Source organism: Aedes aegypti, unplaced genomic scaffold (genome assembly GCF_002204515.2).
Source record: "Aedes aegypti strain LVP_AGWG unplaced genomic scaffold, AaegL5.0 Primary Assembly AGWG_AaegL5_hic_scaff_2160_PBJ_arrow, whole genome shotgun sequence".
NCBI lineage: Eukaryota > Metazoa > Arthropoda > Insecta > Diptera > Culicidae > Aedes > Aedes aegypti.
In genome coordinates this window covers 6,992-14,433 of record NW_018735666.1, presented here as the reverse complement: position 1 = coordinate 14,433, position 7,442 = coordinate 6,992, and the positions used below count along the sequence as shown (strand labels likewise).

Below are 7,442 nucleotides of genomic sequence, written 5' to 3'. Positions count from 1 at the left end.
TATCACGCCAATATGTCATGAAACGACTTACTTTCCTGCACTGAAGTATGCAGTGCGGGAATAGTCATTACGCAACTGAAACCAGTGCTGTAATAATTCATTACGCAACGCATTCTCATTACGCAACTGTTTTGAGTTGCGTAATGAATCATAACACAACAATTTTTCAGAAATTGTAAAATAATGGTAATTTCTGATTACCCTCAAGTGGACTTCTACGAAAATACAAAAAATGTTGTACGTAACTCGTTGCAGAACTCGATTTTTAGCATTTGTCGTAATTATCCTACTCGGCAAGCCTCGTAGGATAAATTTACGACTCGTGCTGTAAAATCGTCATTCTGCAACTTGTTCCGTAAACTACTATTCCCGCACTGCATACTTCAGTGCAGGAAAATAGGCCGTTGCATGTCAGATTGGCATGATGAAAAACAGCATATCACGATGAGAAATTGCAAAAAGATGATTATAGAGTTGTACGCTATGACGGGGCTGTAAAATTCGAGTTCTGTGACATTTTTTTCATTTCCGTATAACCACTAGAAAGTATTAGAGAAGATATCGCGATGTGTTCAACATTGTTTGCAATTTTTGAAAATTTATTGTAATTGTAATCACCACTGGTTCGACTGAAATCGTGAAATGATACATTTTCAACATTTAATATATCACAAACTAGACATGCTATTGTGTTTTTAATAACATCATTGGATTCAGCAATCTCAAATTAATAAATAGCGGTATGTTGGTGTTTGAGACAGAATATGTTCCGCAGTGTAATCTAAGTTGATGCGATCTAAATGCAGATTCGTATATTAACCCCTCTAAAAAAAATATTCAAATCGCGATAACTTTTTTGTTTTTCGATATATTTGCACCATTTTGCACAAGTTCTCAAAAAAACTCTACTAGTTTTCGAATATGTGTCGATATTGATAATTGGTCATCGGAATCCGGAAATATTCGGATCGTATTCGGATATTCACTCTTCGGAATGATACATTAATGTAGGTATGTTGTGAAAAAATGAAGCAATTTGAAGCAGCCGTCTTTGAGTAATGAGCATTTATGTTTCAGGACCACCCTGGACAAATAAAGATCTTGAAAACTATAAAAACCTCATATCGTAGTTTCCCGATTTCTCCAAGAATACTGAACCGATTTGCATGATTTTTCAGAGTAGCTCCTTATTATCTGATTTAATATAGTACACATTTAAATTTTTGGATAAATTTTACCAAAAACAAAATGGCCGCCAAAGAAATTTTATATGGAAAATGTCGGTCCCCCAAGGAACATCGGAAATATCTTCAAAACCAGATCACCAATGATTAATATCGACACGGCTTCTTAAACTAGAAGATATTTTTTGAGATTTTTGTGAAAAAAATGGTGCAAAAATACCTAGAAACAAAAAAGTTATCGCGATTTGAATATTTGTTTGGTGGTAGAGGGGTTAATCGTAAAAAATGACATGAAATTGTATTATTAAATAATATTAAATTTCGTCCATGAATCCAATTCCCCCACGAACGATGTTATAGTTCAGTGCATAACGCGATATAACTTCGAAATTTTCGATCATATTCGGTATATATACCATTTTGATGCACACAACTATCTTAAGTAGAGGGCGAATCTGTTGCAGTGGTTAGAACACACGCCTCTCACGCTGAGGACCTGGGTCTGAATCCCATCCATGAGATGACATAAATGTTATAGAGACGACCAGAGGCGCGTCCACGTTCGAAACCGTGGGTAGGACAAACGTTGGCAAATATTCTTTAATATTAAATTTCTCCAGTATTTTTTTGAGATTTTTTCAAGTAAGCCACTGATTTTTTTTTTTTTTTTGCCGGCAGATCTTCCAGGAATGTCTCAAAGGAAATGCCAATTAAAAATAAATCCGTGAAGTATTTCTAAAAAAAATCCTAGAGTAGTCTCTGATAAACTTAGGTCAATTTTAAAGTCATTCTTAATAAACAATGATCCCTGAAATAACTCATGGACTCTTTTTCTTGGGGAAGTTTTAAAACATTTGTTACGAGTGACTGTCGAGGGAGAGCTGCTAGCCTCGGACAGTTCCGGTAGCTCAATCAAACAATGCGCATCAAATCAACATTTACATACGTCACTTGTTTATTCAATTACATAAATTGCATTCCGCCCTTTGGGCATTTCCCTAGCTGCTAGCCCTGTCTAATCTCACTTAGTATTCTGACATAATAATCAACTTAAGTCTAAGATTCGGGTTGTTACTCACTGACCCTCATTCGCATAGCGTCGCTGTTTTACCCCCTGCAATCCTCCGCAGCACCATGGAAGCCAACGACTTGTAGCTGCTAGTCGATCCTAAAGCGTTGTCCGACCGTCGATTGTATCATGCACTCGGAATCCGGGGTTCACTCTATGACAGTCCCGAATAGATTCCTATCGCGACCCATCGTGCTTTCGCGAATGCAACTGGTCTAATCTGTTCCTTGCCCAACCTGGGGTTCACTCTTCTGTCGAGCCTTCTCGCCTCTCTAACCGCTCGAAGTGTCCCTGTTCTCGAATCGGTCTAAGCCACCGATCAAATAATGTTCCCTATCGCCACTCGGTGCCTCACCAGTCTCCTTGCTTGCACCAGAGTTTATGAATGGAGAGTTGCGCGAAGAGTGAAACAAAATCTACCTATCGAACTGTCAAACCGTCTACCTATCGAGCAGACCAGCAAAACAGATAGGGGCTATTTTCGAAGACGAAGAAGAACAACCATTCAAAGAAGTCTCTTCGCCAAACTCTCCATTCATAGACTCTGGCTTGCACCTATTTGCTGCACTGTGTCGCGTCGCTTAGTTGCACTTCGTCGTGTCGCGTGACAAACCGAAACTGCAACAAAACCCCAGTTTGGGGTTTCTTGCTTGTGTGCGTGTTTTCAAATCGCGACCACTAGTTCCAGCTCTGTGTCATTGTTCCGCAAGGGAGATCGGTTGCCTGATAGGAATGCTCATAATTAGCGCAATGTTTGATCGTGTTTGATGCCAATTGACTCACCCAGCAAATGTATTAAATCCGTTCTGGTTCGGTTATGCGGTTCCACGGCTCTAGAGGTTATGCACGTGAAAGTCTTGTAGAATTCTGCGCCTACAATCGATATTTAGGTTTAATTTTTCTGGCAATGATCCCAAGCACTCACAAATTTGTGACGTTGTTAGACTGGATCACCATGCGCTTAACCACCGAATTTTCCTTTGGCTATTGTGATCAGTGCTGGGAATGGTAAAAGTAGTAGGCTTGAATTTCGCGAAAATCACGTGGCTCTCTCACTACAGTAGTTTAAAATCGTGAATCTCATCAAGTAGCCTATATTGGGTACATGAATTTCTCTAAATCAGTAGTGTCATTGAAGGCTCAAAATGCGGGAAATGCAGCGGGAAATAGAACATTTTTCTACAGTAATTTAGAATTGCCCTTAGCAACGGGTGTTTTGAAATTTTCAATGCTTTTTGCCTACAGCAGCGATGGGCGTGAGTTTTCACTGGCTTCGCTGACTGTGATTGACTTTGTTTGACTACTGTAGAATGAATTTCAGATTTTTTTCCCAACCTTGATTGTGATCGTATTCACAGATAAGGGTCGCTGCAAGAAGAATGAATGAGAACAATTGGCCGCCATGATGGTGTTTCAGACTTACGATGCTGCTTCTACGATCCCAAATCACTTTTGGAACGCGATTTAGAACGAACTTCGACTCAGCGTCTAGTTATGATTGCGCTCTTATCGCAATTTGCGTTAATTGCGTCCTCTAGCAGGATTCCAGTTGTTAGGTCAAGTCCACAGAGTGCGACGTATTCTGTCGAATGGATCTTGCGGCCAACACGTCTGAGCGACCAATAGGACTGATGAGACGAACGTTTGCTAGCGCACGCTGTCTTTACCATCGCTTTGATGGTGGTGTACGTTACAGTGATTTCGTGTTTCGATCGTATTCACTCGGCCTCTCTTCTTTCTCCCTGTCGGGCTGCGATACTCTCAATGAGAATATATACCGAAGTGTGGAAAAGACATTTAGTGTGTGTGACATCCGTGTACGGTGCAAATGTTTCACAGCTACAAGCGACTGAGCTCCTATAAGAAGTCGTGTAAATTAGTGAGTAGTTATTTGTGTTTACGTTTTTTTCCTTACTAATACATAGCCATTGCTTCTTCTTCCACACCTTGGTATATATTCTCATTGCGATACTCTTGCCTTTCTAGCTCTCCCGTGTGATGACGAAGTTCGCAGACAATCTCTGCACGCCCGTGTGTCAATGTTGCAACCAGTGAAAGTACAATACAAATGCAATGTGCTGCTTAGCTGGCTAGTGGTGGCTGGTGGTGGCCTTCTAGCAGGGTTTCTGACAAGCGACTTGCGGATCACTTCGTGTGAATTTAATTCGAAATTCGAAAATGACCTCAATGCTGATCGATATGCACAACTAACGTAAACGTAACACGTTTCGTAGATAATTTGCAAATATTATCGATATGCAAATATTATCGATTCACGAAGAACTATTGAAGATTTCATGGAAACTTTGTATGAAATGTTCGGTAAAATTTCAGGTAAAACTTGGATGAAATTCTGGAAAACAAAAACTAGAAATCCAAGAACCCTTCAAGGAAATTTGGATTTCTGGAAGGAATCAAAGATAAATTCTTGCAGGGTCTCTCAAAAAAAAAAATAAACCTTTGTGAATTTCGTCGGAAGAAATCTTTGGAAAGATCTCCTAAGTTACAACTGGAGAATTCAAAAAAGTAAAAAATTATATCCGGAGGAAATTCTAGGATAGTTTTGGAAAAAAATCAAAGTAATTCCTAAAAAAAATCCTGAAAGTAGTAGCTTTGGAGTTCTCAAGCATTTCCTGGAGCAGATTCTGGAAAAAAAAATCTTCTAAATCACTGGAAGAATTTCTGGGAAATTGATAGATAAATCTATAAAAAATTCTGGAGAGATCCCTGTGGGAGACTATGAAAGTGTTCTAAATAAAATCATTATGAAGCTTTTCCTCGGGAATCTGAAACGAAGTTTGTTAAGAGTCTGTTGATAGTCTGAAGATTTCTGTGGAACCTGTACAATTCAGGATTCAATGCAAAGGATAAGCTAAAAGATACTTTAGATACCATTTTGGTCAAAATAGATACTCTAGAGACCTTCCATTAAAAATAGAGACTTTTAGAGAAATATGTGAATTCGTGCAGTTTTTTTTTTTCTTTGCACCGAAGTGACCCGGCAAAGATCACAAAAGTTTTCAGGAAAAACTGTAGATGCTTGGAAAATGTTTCATTGCGCAGAAACTCCATCAAATATTTTGATGGAATTCCGTCAACAATTTTGCAAAACAATTCTTTCGAAAAATCGTCATAACCTGCTCTAAATATTTTTATGAATTGTGCCACAAAATTTAAGTAGAAAATTGATCAAATAATTTTTCAGGAATTGATTGAGAACTACTTCCAGAAATTTCTACGACAATTCTGAATCAGCCAAGAACTCCTGGAGAGTGTGCTGTGAGCGTTCTATAGGAATTGCACTGAAAATCGTCAAAAGATTCAGTAATGCTTTAATAATCATGTCAAGCGTGATCGCACGTCCAGAGATCGCTAGCACCATCACACTGGGGCTGCGTATAACACTATGCGACTGACATTAGATTAATCCATTACTTTATCCAAAGATTCTTCGACAATCTTCTATTATTTCTCTATGCTTTTGATTCTGATATTTCTCTATGGTTGCTCCAGAAACTTCTCAAGAATTAATTCCAGGAATGCTCACGTCAATTTGTCTTAGAACATATACAGGGTTAGCCGTAGAAATGTTTAAGAAACCATCTATTGATTTATTGTGAATGATGTGAATGAATTGTGATGAAAATGTGATATGAGAATCAAATTGATCACTAATTTCAATGCTTTTTTTTTTCCAAAAAACGAATCATATTTCTATTAATAAGTTTTTTTTTTTCTATTTTGTCAAACTTGGTTTATATGATACGAAATTTTGCTCCAAATTTTTTGATGCGTTCGTTGTTAACTCGATCAAAATATTACCATATAACGGTATCATCATCTAAGATCATAATTATGCAATCAATTTACGTTGTTCTATGTGTTTGATTTTGTTCTAAATTAGTAGTTTACGCAACAAGTTGCAGAATGATGATTTTTGCAGCACGAGTCGCACGACGAGTGCTGTGAAAATCGAGTTGCGTACCACATTTTGTGTAATTTCCTAGAAGATCACTCGACGCTATTAGAAATCATACCAAGATGCGTTCACCATTATTTTGCAATTTATGAAAATTATTGTGTGGTGACTCGTTGCGTTAAAAAAAGAGTTGCGTAATAAACATTTCGCAACTAATTTCAGTTACGTAATGACTATTACGGTACTGCATAATTTAGTGCAGGAAAGTAGGCTGTTTCATGATGGATTGAAGTGATGAAATACAGCCTATTACGATGAGGAAGCACCAATTTTTTTTTGTTTATTTTATTACTCAATTAACTAAAACAGCAAGACCGTAATGTAGATGTGGCAAGAATTTCGTATAGGTACGTCCTATATCGTATACTTTAGAAACTAAAGAATAAAGATTATAAGGAGGCCAAAAGACCGTAGAGAAAATATCATATCGGGATATCTAAATTAAATCCGTTGAAAATAAGTTAGTAAAAATGCAATCATTTGTGGCAAATATTCTTCCCTTTCATTGAATCATACTCAATTGTACAGCAATCGTGAAGGCAAACGTAAGTGGTGGGCATCATCTTTTTTGTTTCGTTCGCACTTGTGTTGTTCTGATACGAATCAACTTCAGAAAACTGCTGCATTCAAGTGCACATACACTCCCCACACTAGTGTTGTTTATTTGTTTGCCTTAAATGACATGAAAGATCGCAATGCAATTCCCGATGATGTGCAACGCAACTGTAAAACCAGTAGACACCTACGCACAGTCAGCACTGAATTCTGTTGAATGTCCTGTCTGAGTGCTAAGTAAAGGTGCTCTTCGTTTATGTCTGCTCTGTATTGACCAGTTTGCATTCTGATTTTCACACTTCAAATTCAATTTCAACGAGTTTGGATTATATGAATATTCATGACAACGCAAAGTTACGTAGGTAACAACGCTCATGTATACTTGGCATAAAATACAATTAATTATAGATAATTACCATTTCGTTAAAGGATGAATTGATCAAGGAGCAATCCAAGAAAAATATGCTTCACATGAAATGTGTAAACTCTAACAAAGATGTTGGTCTTTTACAAACGCCTCCTCATGAGATGAATCCCGTGTCATGTTGAACGAACTGTTTAGTGGAATGTTGGTTTCTTACTGGCGAAATTCGCTGAGATTAATTTATTAATTTCACGTACACGTAGCGTTTGACAAATGGCACTCGAAAGACGA

General features: G+C 37.8%; 1 long non-coding RNA gene across 1 annotated transcript; it reads right to left on the bottom strand.

The window, feature by feature from the left end:
- Positions 1 to 2,265: 2,265 nt before the first annotated feature.
- On the bottom strand, positions 2,266 to 3,319 carry LOC110680952. The gene is made up of 2 exons (XR_002503039.1): positions 3,037 to 3,319; positions 2,266 to 2,976 (listed from the first exon to the last, which is right to left on the bottom strand). It is a non-coding gene; the product is annotated as an uncharacterized LOC110680952 (long non-coding RNA).
- Between the last annotated feature and the right edge of the window lie 4,123 nt (positions 3,320 to 7,442).